Genomic DNA, 16,977 nt, shown 5'->3' with positions numbered 1-16,977 from the left:
GACCCGTAACTTTCCACCACAGCGCTGAAAATACCGAAGCAACAGAAATGGACAACCAAATTCTTTCCCTAGGAAAAAATTAGGTTTTCTGTTGCTTCGATATTTTCAGCTTTCGCTGAATAGGGGTCGATATTAGAACATTTGAAGTTTTGAAACTTCGATGTTCTAATATAGACCCTGCAACTATATTTATGCTTTTTCCGCATTTCTTGCCTTCTCATCTGATCCTTCACCTTATATTCTTTCTTTTGTTTTTTGGCACATTCAGTTGTTGCCTGATTTTGGTTTGATTTCCATTCCTGCTTGACACCGATAAGCTTCTGCTAGATTAAGCAGAGAAGTCATCTTAGATTTATTCTCCTCATGTTTCAAAACTTTCACTACGTTCAGGTCTTGTGAGTTCAGCAGATGTGTGTGGAGTCCCACAATTGCAGATCTGTACATATAAATTTCAAGGGGGCTGATCCCTCCTTCAGAACGGGGAATATATAATCTTGGTATGCACTGATTTTTATAAATCATTTGGTGAGCATGAAGCATCCTTCTTGTTTTACTATCTAATCTATCCAACACATTTTGGAGCCAGTCAATCACTCCAAAACTGTAAGTTAGGACAGGAAGAGCAAATTGGTTTATAGCCTGGATTTTGTTCCTAGATGTCAGTGCTGTTTTCAGGATTAAATTAAGTCTTCTGAAGTATCCCCTTACTAAGTTTTATTTGCATTTGTTCGTGGTTTATTGTTAATCCTTCATCATTTCCCAAATATTTATACACTCCTTTTTGCTCAAGTTCTTTTATATCACATTCTTGTCCCAAACTGATGTTTTAATGGCGTTGCAGTTTTCCTGCTTTAAAGGTTGCTTTTGCACACTTATCAAGACCAAATGACATTCTTATATCATCTGAAAAAGTTTTGACAACTTGGAATTGTGCTTTCAGTTCCTCATCTGATGAGCTATACAGTTTTAAATCGACAAAGAGAAGCTGAGAAGTCTTTACACTTTGTTGTTTTCTAGGAGCCAGATTATAGCCATGGCCTAAGCTATTGAGTAAACAGCTTAATGGATTAAGGGCAGGCAGAACAGTAATGGTGACAGAGTCACCCTGGAATATCCCCCTTTGAATTTTTATCCCTGGGATAACAATTTGTCCTTTATCATGGCTTAATTGCAAAGTGGTCTGCCACTGCTTCATGGTCACTGTAATGTAATTGATCAGTGTGGGGTGTATCTTCTACATATTTAAGCACTTTTTATCCAGGAATGAGGGATACTATAAAATGCTTTTTTTTCTAGTCAGTCCATGCCATACTTAGATTCTTCCCCTTTTTACAGTTCTCCACTATGACTTTAACAACAAATGATCCTTTGTTCCATATGACTTTCTTTTATTGCACTTTTGTTCTACTGCCATAATCGAGTTTTCTTCTAAATGACTATAAACTCTGTTGGCACCAATTCCCATGTATAGTTTATACATCGTCGGAAGGCAAGTTATTGGCCTATAATTTTTAGGGTAGCTTGCAGGTTCACTCTTAAGTAAGAGCATTGTTTTTCCTGTTGTTAGCCAGGTTGATGTCTGTTCTGGGTATGCATAAAAATAGTTCTTACTCATGGCTAAATCTTCTTGCAAAAATGTTAATACTTTTAACCAGAAGTTAGGTACTGCATCTGGGCCTGAGGTTTTCCAATTAGAGGCTTTTCTACAATCTCTCTGGCTGTTACTTCATCCCATTTCATATCCTGTACCTTTAAACTTCTTTATTCTTTCTTTTACTTCTTCTATCCATTTAGCATCTTTGTTATGTTCCACAGGATCTTCATAGATACTTCTCCAAAATGTATCTATTTCTTCTTTTTTGGCAGTCTTTCAATTGCTTTTATCTTATTTCCCAGTTCTCTGTAAAACCTTTTTGGGTCCTCAATAAATTACTTATTTTGCACTTTTCCTTTATATTTATCTTCGTATCTTCTAAGTTTTTCCGTTTGTGCTGAAATTTTTAGTTTGTTATTTGCGATAGTACATGATAGATCCTGGTCTGTTCTAATATTGCGCATTGCTTTTATTACATCTATCTTTCTTAGTATTTTTGTTGATCTGTTCCCTCTTCTATAGTCTTCTAACAGTGACACTTCTTATCTTAATTGCTTTATCAATTTCTCTATTCAATATTTTCATGATGGTATTCAATTTCTCCCCTTCCTTTCCTTCACTATCCTGTGTTCTTGTGGTAGAACTTTTATCAGTTATTAATTTAGCTGCACAGTAATATATCCTGTTTACTTCTGTTATATCACATGGATCTCTATGAAGAGTCCTAATTACTATGTTCATTTGTTTTATCAGACTTCTGTCTTTTTGGGTTTTATTAACCTTCTGCAGTCTATTTCTTTCATTGATCTTGATATATCTGTCCATGTCTGTTAAATCAAGCAATTCTTCTCTAAGCTCATTTTCTTCCAAACTGAGGGCACATCCCTTGTTTTCCAATTCCTGCGGGAATTCTATAGAAGGTTCTATAGCATCTTCCTGTGACACAGTCTCATCCTGTGCCATCCGTTGCTGTATCATATGGGAGCTCACTGGCCTATCACTTCTCAACATTGACTGCATCACAGTTTCCTGTTCCTTCCCTTGATGTCTAGCTTCAAGTGAACATTTATACTGGTTTCCTGTGGAAGGCTCCAAATTATCTTCATATGGCACCTGACCAATTGCTTCCTGTTCCACTGGTTTCCCCTTAAATTGGATATCCATTACTCTGTCCTGTTGTGGTACTTTCTGAATTAAATTTTATACACTAAATCCTTCACTTTGCAGGTACTCCATAACCTCAGTTTCTATTTCTTTACCATCTCCATTACTAATCTCATTTTCTACTTTTCTTTTTTGTCTTCTTATTTTTTGTTCATAGGTTGGTACTAGGCTATTGGCCCTAGGGCCTATACAAGCCTAGCCAAACAATTCCCCGGATAATTCTTCCCACAATATTTACTTCCCTGGACCCCTGTCTAGTAGGGCGACTGACGTGATCCTCGGGGTGAATTTCCTATCTCCCATCCAATTGTCAAGGTTCCTTTTAAAGAGGACCAAGGAGGCGCTCTGCTTGACATGTATGGGCAGTCTATTTCAGAGTATGGGGAGTCTCTGGGTCAGGAACCTATCCCTCCAGCATGTTTTGTTCATTGTGATGACAAGGTTTAGATCCCTCGAGCGTGTCTCTCTGAGGGATTGGGATTTCTTTAAGTGGAGCATGTCCAACAGCTCAGGGTTTTACATGGCCTTGTATGTTAAGCAGAGCTCGCCTCTGAGTAGACGATATGCCACAGAGTATAGCTGGAGGTTTTTCTTAGATGGTCAGCATAGGGCATCTGCTTTAGGCCTTTGTATTGTAAAGTTTTTCATGTCCGGATTCCTTTGTCTGTATTTCTCTTCAAATATCTTTGGTGCTGCTCTTTTTGTATTGGTTAGTTTTGCTTTCTGATTTGCATAAATATTATGCCATATTAAATCTCTTTTTCTTTCTCATGTCCATATTTCTTCTTCATATGTTTACCAATCTTCCTGTTTTTCTCTGCTTTGGGGACTCACTCCATCCTGCTGTGATGTAACCTGTATTAGACCTTCTACGTCAAATCCTTTACTTTGCAGGCAGTCCACAACTTCAACTTCTATTTTTTTAATTTCTACTTTACTGATCTTCTTTTTGGGTTCATATTACATTACTGAACTTTTACAAGTTCGAACGCCATATGGTTGAACTTGAAAAAGTTTGAATACGTAAAAAAATAAAGAAAAAAAGAAAAAACTTACCTGACTGTTGTAAGCAGGGGGGCTTATCTTCCCTTTCAGCACTGTATTGCATTGTAGTACGGTCTCAGAGTTGGTATATTTAAAGAGCAGAGGTTGTGGGGGGTGCAAAGGGGCTTGCCCCCTGCTTACAACCATCAGGTAAGTTTTTCTTTTTTTTCTTTACGTATTCAAAGTTTTACAAGTTTGAACATATGAATTTGACCATATGGCGTTCGAAGTTGTAAAAGTTCAATAACGTACTAGGTATCCTTCTTTTCTACATTCCATCTTTGTGACATTCATTTTTTTATTGTGAAATTTTCCATATCTGGATGCCTTTGCCTGTATTTCTCTTCAAATATCTTTGGGACTGCCTTCTTTACATTGATTAATTTGGCTTTCTCCTTTGCATAAATATTGCACCATATCAAATCTCTCTTTCTTTCCCATGTCCATATTTCTTTTTTATACTTGTTTATATCTTTGCACTTCCTCAGATGCTTCTTTTTTCAAGCAGATCAAAATTTCTTGATCTATATACTGTTTCTCACAAATCTGTTGTATTAACGAACACAAATTTTCATTTGAAGCTTCTGACAGTTCTTCTTGCGGAAGTATTTTTCTTTCCTTTAATTTCTCTCTTAATCATTTTGTATATCTTGTGTCTGGAAATTCTGGGCTTTTTGCATAATAGTCTTCTTCTTCTTTCAGCTTTTCCCGGTTAGGGGTCACCACAGCAGAACTCCGGTCAGCTAATGATTGGCAGTAGATTTTTTTACGGGTGCTGAGGTGCCAGCTCGACGCCCAACATTCAACGAAGGCCCGCCCATTCTACGCATGTCTTTCAAATGCCACTCGATCGCGGGGAGGACATGCAGACTCCACACAGAAAGCGCTCCAGCTGAAAATCGAACAGGAGAACCTCTTGCTGTGAGGCAACAACGCTATTGATGCACCACCGCAGCTTTTTGCATAATAGTAACAATAAATAATTTCTTTCTTATCCTCAATAGTCCACTTTATCGTCTTTATGGCTCTTCTTTGGCCTATCAGTTTTTGCGATTTTTTTTTGGACTGCTACTTCCTTCTATAACAGGTGGGCCATCCTCCCCCTGGGCCTGGCCTAGCCCCATTGTAGGAATGTTTCTGTATTATGAGGAATCTACACTGCCTACAACTGAGGCAAATGGTTCAGTCTGCAGTATGACTATTATCATGTGGAGGCAGATAGTTCAGCTTGCTGTATGAGTAATATAAGGTGGAAGGTGGTGGTTCAGCCTGCTGTATGACTGTCATCAGGTTGAGAGTGGTTGGTTAGCCTGCTGTATGACTAGTAGAAGGTGTAATCAGCTGGTTCAACCTGCTATATGACTATTATCAGGTGAAGGCAGGTTGTTCAACCTGCTGTATGACTATTATCAGGTGAAGGCAGGTTGTTCAACCTGGTGTATGACTATTATCAGGTGAAGGCAGGTTGTTCAACCTGCTGTATGATTATTATCAGGTGAAGGGATGTGGTTCAGCCTGCTGTATGTCTATTATCAGGTGGAGCTTGTAGGCAGTTGATTTGGCCAAAAATATGACCATTATGAGGTGGATGCAGGTGGTCCAGCCTGTTGTATGATTATCATCAGGTGGAAGGTAGTGGTTTAACCTGCTATGTGAATATTATCAGGTGGAGGTAGGTGGTTCTGCTAGCTGTATGACTATTGTCAGGTGGAAGGAGTTGGTTCAGGTGGAAAGCATTGGTTCAGGCTACTTTATGTCTATTATCAGCTGGAGGAAGGAGATTCAGCCTTCTGTATGACTATTAGGTAGACAGAGAGTGCTGTATGGCAATTATCAGGTGGAGGCAGGTGGATCGGCCTGCTGTATGACTGTTATGAGGTGGTGGCAGGTGGTTCAGCGTGCCGTATGACTTTTATCAGATGGGAGGCAGGTAGTTCAACCTGGATTTGATAATTAACAGGTGGATTGTGGTGGTTCAGCCTGCTGTATGACTATTATAAGGTGGAGGCAGGTGTTTCAGCCTATAGTATGCCTATTATCAGGTTGAGGCAGGTGGTTCAGCTTATAGTATGCCTATTATCAGGCTGAGACTGGTGGTTCAGTTTGCTGTATGACTACTATCAGGTAGAGTGTGGTATTGTCTGTTGTATGACTATTATCAGTTGAAGGGTGTTGGGTCAGCATTCTGTATGACTACTATCAGGTGGAGTCAGGTGGTTCAGCCTGCAGTTTGACTGTTAGCAGGTAGAGGGTAGTGGGTCAGTGTGCTTTCTGACTATTATCTGGTGGAGGGTGGTGGTTCTGCCTGCTATATGACTGTTATCATGTGAAGGCAGGTGGTTCAGACTACTGTATGACTATTATCTGGTGGAAGGTGTTGGTTCAGCCTGCTGTATGACTATCTGGTGGAGGCAGGTCATTCAGCCTGTAGTTTGACTATTATCAGGTGGAGGCAAGGTTGTTAAGCTTGCAGTTTGACTATTATTAGGTGCAGTGTGCTGGTTCAGCCTGTAGTATACCTATTATCAGCTGGAGTGTGGTGCTTCAGCCTGCTGTGTGACTGTTTTCAGTTGGAGGCAGGTGGTTTAGTCTGCTTTATGACTATTATCACTTGGAGGGTGGTAGTGGTTCAGCCTGATATATTACTATTATCAGGTGGTGGCTGGTGGTTCAGCCTGTAAGATTAGTGTTATTAGATGGAGGCAGGTGGTTCAACCTGCTGTATGACTATTACCGTGTGACAGGTGGAGGTTTAGCCTGCTACATGTCTATTATCAGGTGAAATGTGGTGCTTCAGAATGCAATCTGACTATTATCAGTTGGTGAGAGGTGGTTCAGCCTATTGACTGTTAGCAGGTGAAAGGTGTTGGATTAGCCTGCTCTGTGAGTATTATCGGGTGGAGGTAGGTGGTTATGTCTGCTTTATGACTATTTTCAGGTGGAGACAGGTGGTTCAGCCTTGTGTACGACTATTGTTTGGTGAAAGGCAGTTGTTCAATCTACTGTATGACAATTATCAGGTGGATTGTGGTGTTTTAGTTAGCTGTATGACTATTAGCAGGTGAAGGCAGGTGGTTTAGCCTGTTGTATGACTATTTTCAGGTGGATGATGGTGGTTCAGACTGCTGTATGGCTATTAACAAGTGGAGGGTGATAGTTTATCTTGCTGTAGGAGTATTACTGGGTGGAGGTTGGTGGTTTATCCTGCTGTATGAATATTATAAGGTGGAGGGTGGTTGGTTAGCCTGCTATATTATTACTACCAGTTTAGTGGTAGGTGGTTCATCCTACTGTGCGACTACTAGAAGGTGGAGGAAGGGGTGGTTGATGTTGTTGTATTAGTATTAAAATATGGAGGTAGGGGGTTCAGCCTGAAGTATGACTATTTTCTGGTGGAGGCTGGTGGTACACCCTGCTGTATGACAATTATCAGGTGGAGACAGGTGGTTCAGCCTGTTGTATGAGTGTTATCAGGTGGAGGCAGGTGGTTAAGGCTGAAGTACGACTATGATAAGTTGGAGGTTTGTGGTTCAGTCTACTGTATGACTGTAATCAGGTGGAGGGTGATAGTTCAGTCTGAAGTATGACTATTTTGTGGTGGCTGGTGGTTCAGCCTGCTGTATGACTGTTATTAGGTGGAACCAGGTGGTTAAGGCTGCAATATGACTATTATTAGGAGGAGGTTTGTGGTTCAGCCTTTTGTATGTCTATTATCAGGTGGAGTGTAGTGCTTCAGCATGTAATCTGACCATCATCAGGTGGACGCAGGTGGTTCAGCCTGTTGACAATTATCAGGTAGAAGTTGTTGGATTAGCCTGCTCTAGGAGTATTATCAGGCGGAGGTAGGTGGTTCAGCTCGCTCAACTACTATTAGAAGGTAGAAGGCGTCTCAGCCTACTGTATGTGTATTATCAAGTGGATGGTGGTGTTTTTGATGCCTGTATGAATATGAGCAAGTGAAGGCAGGTCATTCAGCCTGTTATATATGACTTTTATCAGGTGTAGGGTGAGGTTTTTGGCTACTGTATGACAATTAACAGGTTAAGAGTGGTAGTTTAGTCTGCTGTATTATTATTATTACCAGGTGGAGCTAGGTAGTTCATCCTGCTGTATGACTTCTAGAAGGTGGAGACAGGTGGTTCAGCCTGCTGAATGACTATTAAAAGGTAGAAGGTGGTGTTTTGCCCTGCTGTATGAATCTTATCAGGTGAAGACAGGTGGGTTAGTCAGCTAAATGACTATTATCAGGTAGAGGCAGGTCGTTCAGCCCGCAGTATGACTATTAACAAGCGGAAGCAGATGGTTCAGACTTCTGTATGACTATTCTCATGTGGTGGTGGTTGACACTCTTTGACTATCATCAAGGGAGGCGCATGATTAAGTCAGTGTAGTATGGCTATTATCAGGTGGAAGGGAGGTGGTTCAGCCTGTTGTATGAGTATTATCAAGTAGAGGCATTTGGTTCAGCCTGTTGACTGTTATCAGGTTGAAAAAGGTGATTCATCCATTTGTATAACATTTATCAGGTAGAGCCATTTGGTTTACCTATTTATTACTATTGCCAGGTGGAAGGTGTTGGAATAGCCTGCTGTATGAGTATCATCAGGTGGAGGCAGGTGGTTCTGTCTGCTGTATCCTTATTATCAGGTGGAGGCAGGTTGTTCAGTCTGCTGTATGACTATTATCAGGTAGAGGTTGAGGATGTTGCCTGGTTATGAAAATTAACAGTTGGAGGGTGATAGTTTAGCCTGCTATATGAGTATTATTAGGTAGAGGTTGGTGGTTTATCCTGCTGTATGAATATTATAAAGTGGAGGGTGGTGGGTTAGCCTGCTATATTACTATTACCAGGTGGAGGTAGGTGGTTCATCCTGCTGTATGACTACTAGAAGGTGAAGGCAGGGGTGGTTCAGCCTGCTGTATTATTATTAGAAGGTGGAGGTAGGTGGTTCAGCCTACTAGATGACTATTATCAGGTTCAGGGAGGTGTTTTACCTTGTTGTATGACTATTGTCAGGTTGAGGGTGGTCGTTCAGCCTGCCGTACTACTATTAATAGCTAGAGGCAGGTGGTTCATCCTGTTGTATTATTATCAGGTGAATGCAGGTGGTTTAGCCTGCAGTAAGAATATTATCAGGTTGAAGGTGGTGCTTCACCCTGCTGTATGACCATTTTCAGTTGAGGCAGGTGGTGAAGCCTGCTGTATGACTTTTATGAGTTGGAGACAGATTGTTCAGCCTGATTTATGACTATTATCTGGCGGAGGGTGGCGGTTCATTCTGCTATATAATTACCAGGTACATGGTGGTGGTTTAGCCTGCTGTATAAGTATGACCAGATTGGGGTTGGTGTTTTTTCAAGCTCATTGACTGTTATGAGGTGGAGGGTGGTTGATTAGCGTAGTGTCTGACTATTATCAGTTGATGCAGGTGGTTAAGCCCACTGTATGACTTTATTCAGTTGGAGACAGGTGGTCCTATCTGCTTTATGACTATTTTCATGTGGAGGCAGGTGGTTCAGCCAGCAGTTTGATTATCATCAGGTGCAGTGTGTTGGTTCAGCCTGCTGTGTGACTGTTATCAGGTGGAGGCAGGTAGTTTAGTCTGCTTTGACTATTATCCCATGGAGGGTGGTGGTTCAATGTGCTGTTTCACTAATATTTGATGGTGGCAAATGGTTCACCCTGCTGTTTGACTATTATCAGTTGATGTTTGGTTGTTCAAACTGCTGTATGACTATTTTTTATGGAGTGTGGTGGTTCACCATGCTTTGTGACTGTTATCTGGTGGAGTAAGGTGATTCTGCCTGCAGTATGACTACTATCAGGTTCATGCAGGCGATTCAGCCTGCAGTATGACTATTGTGAGGTGGAGGCAGGTAGTTTAGTCTGCTGTATGACTGTTATTAGATGAAGTGTGGTGCTTCTGCATGTAATCTGACTATTATCAGTTGGAGGCAGATTGTTCAGACTGCTGTATGATTATTATTAGGTGGAGGGGGTGGTTTTGCCTGCTGTATGACAATTAGCAGGTGGAGGGTGGTAGTTTAGCCTGCTGTTTGAGTATTATTAGGTGGAGATTGATGGTTTATCCTGCTGTATGAATATTATAAGGTAGAGGGTGGTGGGTTAGCCTGCTATATTACTATTACCAGATGGAGGTAGGTGGTTCACCCAGCTGTATGACTACCATAAGGTGGAGGCAGGGGTGTTCAGCCTGCTATATTAGTATTAGATGGTAGAGGCAGGTGGTTCGGCCTGCTCAATGACTATTATTATGTGGCGGGTGGTGCTGCTATATTTAATATTATCAGGTGAATACATGTGGTTCAGCCTGCTGTATGACTGTTATCAGGTAGAAGATGTTGGTGCAGGTGGAAGGTGTATGTTCAGCCTACATAATGACTATTATCAGGTGGAGTGTCATGGTTCAGCATGTTGTATGAATATTACTAGGTTTGGTTTGGTGGTTTTTGAAGCTGTATGACCATTATGAGATGGACGTGATGGTTCAGACTGCTGTATGAATTTTACCAGGTGGAGGCAGGTAGTTCTGTTTGCTGTATGACTTATGTGGAGGCAGGTGGTTCAGCCTAATATATACATACATACATACATACAAATATTTCAAGCACAGGCTTTAATGCCCTTCTGGACTGCCAATATACCAGAACACTTGTTCCTATAATAAGTGTCCAGGTTGTTCTTATAAATTTCTAAATTAGTATTTGCTTTAATGTAATTTGCTAGTCTGCTCCATGCATCAGCTGCTGTCTCATTGAACCTGTTAGTACACTTCTCATCCCTATAGAATCTTCTACATTGGTTGTCTGATGATTCTATAGTTGTTATTGTTTGTCTTTCGGCTTTTCCTGGTTAGGGGTCGCCACAGTGGAACTCCGGTCTGCTAATGATTGGCAGTTGGTTTTTATGGTGCCGAGTTGCCAGCCCGACGCCCAACCTTCAATGAAGGCACGCCCATTCAATGCATGTCGTTCGAATGCCAACTAGACCGCGGGGAGGACATGCAGACTCCACACAGAAGGAACTCCTAACCCAAGCCGAGAATTGAACGGGAGAACCTCTTGCTGTGAGGCAACAACGCTACCGCTGCACCACCACGGCTGATGATTCTCTAGTACTTTTTGATAATCGCAAACATTCTCAGAGATTGTCATCTCTAAATGCCCAATATATCTGAATAAGATCTCCCCTTAGATATCTATAAAAGACACTGTATGAGTTCAGATATTTTAATATTTCATAATAACTTTAATTTTCACATCCATAGATGCCTTTCATATATTCTGGCTGTACTCTTTCTAGTTTACTCATGATTGTTTTCTTATAAGGTTTCTATACTGTTATTCCATACTCAAGTTTAGGTCTAATTTAACTATCAAACAATTACTTCATCATTTCTGATTTCCTATGCTTTATAAACATTTTTATACAATCTATAGTTCTATAACTGTCATTTACCAGTTGGTTGATATGACAGAAAACCTCAGAGTTGGATCTACCTGTATACTAGGTCCTTAAATGAATCTACAGTTTCAATCACTGTATACTGTATTAAATATTCACCTTTCAATTTATGTCTCCCAAATATCATATGCTTAGTTTTTGATGTATTTCTCAACATATGACTGCTATGTTATAGTATATGACTATGATCTGGTGGAGGGCAATGATTCAGTCTGCTGTATGACTATTATCAGGTGGAGGGTGATGGTTCAGTCTACTGTAACTCCAACTTTTCTCTGTCTCATATCGCCTACTTAGAGGTGATCTCTGCTTGACTTACAAAGCCATGTCTGACCCAGTTCTGTTAGAAATGCTACATCTAAATAAATCCTAATCCCTCCGCATTACATGCTCCAGAGACCTCAACCTCATTACTACAATCAGTAGAATGTGCTGGAGGGACAGGTTCATAACCCAGTGACTGCCCATGCTATGGAATAGATTTCCCATACATATCAAACAGATTGCCTCACTGGCCCACTTCAAAAGAAATCTTGATGAGTGGATGGGAAATAGAAAATTCACCCCGAGGATTACTCCAGTGGCTCCTCTCGACAGAGGCACTGGGAACTAAGGTCTGGTGGAAAGATGCAAGGGTAATCCTATGGGCTAGACTTGTAAAGGCTCCAGGGCCATTAGCCTAGTGCACACCTATGAACCTATGAGGGTGGTAGTTTAGCCTGCTGTATGAGTATTACTAGGTGGAGGTTGGTGGTTTATCCTGTTGTATGAATATTATAAGGTAGAGGGTGGTGGGTTAGCCTGCTATATTACTATTACCAGGTGGAGGTAGGTGGTTCATCCTGCTGTATAACTACTAGAAGGTGGAAGCAGGTGTGGGTCAACCTGCTGCATGACTGTTAGAAGGTGGAGGCAGGTGGCTCAGCCTGCTGTATGACTATTATCAGATGAAGACAGGTGGTTCAGCCTGCTGAATGACTATCATCAGGTGGAGGCAAGTCATTCAACCTGCAGTATGACTATTATCAGATGGAGGCAGGTGGCTCAGCCTGAAGTATGACCATTAGCAGGTGGAGGATGGTGGTTCAGCCTGCTGTATGACTATTATCAGGTGGAGGCAGGTGGTTCAGCCAGCAGTATGATCATTATTAGCTGGAAGGTGGTGGTTCAGTTTGCTGTATGACTATTATCAGGTGAATAAGCCTACTGTATGTCTACTATCAGGTGAAAGGTGGTGGTTCAGCCTGATTTATGACTATCATCAGTTGGAAGCAGGTGGCTTAACCTGCTGTCTGACTAGTAGATGGGGCATGCAAGTGGTTCAGCCTGCTGCATGATTATTAACAGGTGGAGGCAATGGCGCAGGTTGCTACATGACTATTATCAGGTGGAGGCAGGTGATTCAGCCTGCTGTATGACTATTATCTGGTGGTATAGGAGATTCAGCCTGCTGTTTGAGCATTATCAGATAGAGGCAGGTGGTTCAGCCTTCTGTATGACTAGCGTTAGGTGGAGGCAGAAGGTTCATCCTGCTGTATGACTATCATCAGGTCAAGGGTGGTGGTTTAGCCTGCTATATGACTATTAGAAGGTATAAGCAGGTGATTCAGCCTGCTCCATGAGAATTATCAGGTGGAGGCAGGTTGTTCACCCTGATGTATGACTAATGTAAGGTGGAAGGTGGTGTTTTAACTTACTGTATGACTATTAGGTGGAGAGTGGTGTTTCAGCCTGCTGTACAGAGGAATGTGATTCAGCCTGATGTATGACTATTATCAAGTGAAGGCAGGTGGTTCAGCCTTGAGATATGACTGTTACCAGCGGGTTTCAAGTGGTGAGGCCTACAATAGAACTATTATCAGGTGGTTCTGCATGGTGAAGAACTACTTTTAGGTGAATCCAGGTGGTTGAGCCTGCTGTGAGACTATTATCAGGTGGAAGGTGGCGGTTCAGCTTGCTATTTGACTATTATTAGGTGGAGGCAGATGGTTCACCCTCCTGTATGACTATTATGAAGTTCAGGTTGTTGTTTAGGCTGCTGTATGAGTATTACTAGGTGGAGGTTGGTGGTTTATCCTACTATATGAATCTTATAAGGTAGAGGGTGGTGAGGTATCCTGCTATATTAGAAGGTAGAGGCAGGTGGTTCATCCTGCTGAATGACTATTAATAGGTGCTGGGTGGTGTTGTTTTTACCCTGCTGTATGAGTTTTATCAGGTGAAGACAGGTGGTTCAGCTTGTTGAATGACTATTATCAGGTGGAGGCAGGTGGTTCAGCCTGCTGGATGACTATTAATAGGTGGAGGGTGGTGTTGTTTTACCCTGCTGTATGACTTTTATCAGGTGAAAACAGGTGGTTCATCTTGCTGAATGACTATTATTATGTGGAGGCAGGTGGTTTAACCTGCAGTATGACTATTTTCAGGTGAAGTATGGTGGTTCACCCATTTACCCTGGTGTATGACAGTGATCAGGTACAGGCATGTTGTTTTATCCTACAGTATGACCACTAATAGGTGGAGGGTGGTGGTTCAACCTGCTTTATGGCTATTAACAAGTGGAGGGGGGGTAGTATAGCCTGCTGTAGTCACATTAGTAGGTGGAGGTTTGGGGTTTATCCTGCTGTATGAGCATTAGTAGGTGGAGGTTTGCTATTTATCCTACTTGTATGCACATTAGTAGGTGGAGGTTTGTGGTTTATCCTGCTGTATGAGCATTAGTAGGTGGAGGTTTGTGGTTTATCCTGCTGTATGATCATTAGTAGGTGGAGGTTTGTGGTTTATCCTGCTGTATAACTATTATCAGGTGGATGCAGGTGGTTGAGACTGTAGTTTGACTATCATCAAGTGGAGGGGGAGGTTTAACTTGCTGTATGACTGTTATCCGGTAGAGACTGGTAGTTCAGTGTGCTGTATAAGTATGATCAGGTGGAGTGTTATGGCTCAGCCTGCTGTGTGACTATTATCAGGTTGATGGAGGTGGTTCAGACTGCAGCTGGTCTATTATCAGTTGTAGGGAGGTAGTTTAGTCTGCTGTATGAAACATTATCAGGTGGAAGCAGGTGGGTTAGCCTACGTGTATGGCTATCATCAGGTGAAAGGCCATGGTTTAGTCTGCTTTATGACTATTATAAGTTGGAGGCAGGTGGTTAAGCTTGCAGTATGACTATTATCAGGTGGAGGTAGGTTTTTCATCCTGCTGGATGACTGTTTTCAGGTGGATGATGGTGTTTTACCCTGCAGTATGACTATTATCAGGTGCAGATAGGTGGTTCAATCTGCTGCATGACTATTATCAGGTGGACGGTAATGTTTTAGCTGGCTGTATGATGATTATCAGGTGAAGACAGGTGGTTCAGCCTGCTAAATTACTATTATTAGGTGGAAGCAGGTCATTCAGCCTGCAGTATGACTGGTATTAGGTGGAGCATGGTGGTTTAGCCTACTATATGAGAATAATCATGTGGATGTATGTGATTCAGTTTGCTGTATGACTATTATCAGGTGAAGACAGATGGTTCATTCTGTTGTATGACTATTACCAGGTGGACGCAAGTGTTTCACCCTGCTGTATTACAATTATCAGGTGGAGGAAGGTGATTCAGCTTGCAATATGACCATCATCAGTTGGAGGGTGGTGGTTCAATCTACTGTATAACTATTGTCAGGTGGATGGAGGTGGTTGATCCTGCTCTAAGACTATTATCAGGTCGAGGCTGGTGGTTTAGCCTGCTATATGACTATTACCAGGTGGGGCTGGTGGTGTTTCTTGATCAATGACTATTATGAAGTGGAGGGTGGTCATTCAGAATGCTATTTGACTATTATCAAGAGGAGGGTGGTAGTTCAATCTGCAGTATGACTGTTGTCAGGTGGAGTGTGCTGGTTCATCCTGCTATCAGGTGGAGGCAGGGGGACAGCCTACTATATGACTATTTTCAGGTGTAGTATCTTGGTTCAGTCTGCTGTATGAATATTATCAGGTGGAGGCAGGTGGTTTAGTCTGATTTATGACTATTATCACATGAAAGGTGGTGGTTCAGCCCGCTGTATGAATATTATCAGGTGGAGGCAGGTGGTTTAGTCTGATTTATGACTATTATCACATGAAAGGTGGTGGTTCAGCCTGCTGTATCACTATTATCAGTTGACTGTAGGTGGTTCAGCCTGCAGTTTGAGTATTAACAGATGGAGTATGGTGGTTAAGCGTGCTATGCGACTGTTATCAGGTGAAGGCAGGTGGTTCAGTCTCCTATATGACTATTATCAGGTGGCAGCAGGTGGTTTAGTCTGCTTTATGTCATATCATCAGATAGGATTAGGTGGCTCAGCCTTCTCTATAACTATTATCAGATGAAAGGTGGTGGTTCGGCCTGCTTTATGACCATTACCAATTGGATGCAGGTGGTTAAGCCTGCAGTATGACTATTATCAGGTAGAGGCTGGTGGTGCACCCTGTAGTATGGAGGGTGGAAGTTTAGGCTATTGTATTAGTATTACTAGGTGGAGGTCGGTGGTTTATTGTACTCTATGAATCTTATAAGGTGGAGGGTGGTGAGTTAGCCTGCTATATTACTATTAGAAGGTGGAAGCAGGAGGTTCAGCCTGCTGGATGACTATTAATAGGCAGAGGTTAGTGCTTTACCCTGCTGTATGACTTTTATCAGCTGAAGACAGGCAGTTCAGCTTGCTAAATGACTATTATCAGGTGTTGGCAGGTGGTTCAGCCTGTAGTATGACTATTTTCAGGTGGAGGCTGGTGGTTTGGCTTACTTTATGACTATTACCAGGTAGAGAATGATGGTTTAGCCTGCCTGTATGACTATTATCAGGAGGAGGCAGGTAGTTCATCCTGTTGTATGAGTATTATCAGATGAATGTTAGTGATTCAGGTTGCTGTATGACTATTAAAAGGCGGGAGTCAAGTGCTTCATCCTGATGTTTTATTGTTATCAGGTGGAGGCAGGTTTTGTATCCTGCAATATAACTACTAGGTGGAGAATGGTGGTTCAACATTCTGTATGACTATCAACAGGCAGATGCAGGTGGTTGAGCCTGCTGTAAGACTATTATTTGGTGAAAGGTGGTGGCTCAACCTGCTGGTTGCCTACAATCAGGTGGAGGTAGGTGGTTCAGCCTGCAGTTTGACTAGTATCAGGTGGAGGGGTTGCTTCTGTGTGATGTATGACTGTTATCCTATAGAGGGTGGTAGTTCAGTATGCTGCATGAGTATTATCAGGTGGAGGCAGGTGGTTCTGTCTGCTATATGACTATTATAAGGTGGAGGGTAGTGTGTCCTGCTTTATGACTACTATTAGTTGGAAGGCAGTGGTTGAGCCTGCAGTTTGACTATTGTCACGTGGAGCTGGTCATTCAGCCTGCTGTTTGATTATTATCAGATGGAGTGTGGCGGTTCAGACTGCTGCATGACATTTATCAAGTCGAGTGTTGTGGTTCAGCCTGCTGTGTGACTGTTCTCAGGTGGGTACAGGTGGTTTAGTGTGCTTTATGACTATTACACATGGAGGGTGGTGGTTTAGCCTAGTTTTTCACTAGTATAAGGTGGTTCATTCTGCTGTATGACTATCATCAGTTGGAGTGTGATGGTTCAGCCTACAGTATGACTATTGTCAGGCAGAGTCAAGTAGTTTAGTCTTCTGTATGACTATTATCAGGTGGAGGCAGGTTG

This window comes from Protopterus annectens, chromosome 13.part0 (genome assembly GCF_019279795.1).
Source record: "Protopterus annectens isolate FY-2018-M chromosome 13.part0, PAN1.0, whole genome shotgun sequence".
Classification (NCBI taxonomy): domain Eukaryota; kingdom Metazoa; phylum Chordata; order Ceratodontiformes; family Protopteridae; genus Protopterus; species Protopterus annectens.
This window is presented reverse-complemented; position numbering follows the sequence as displayed.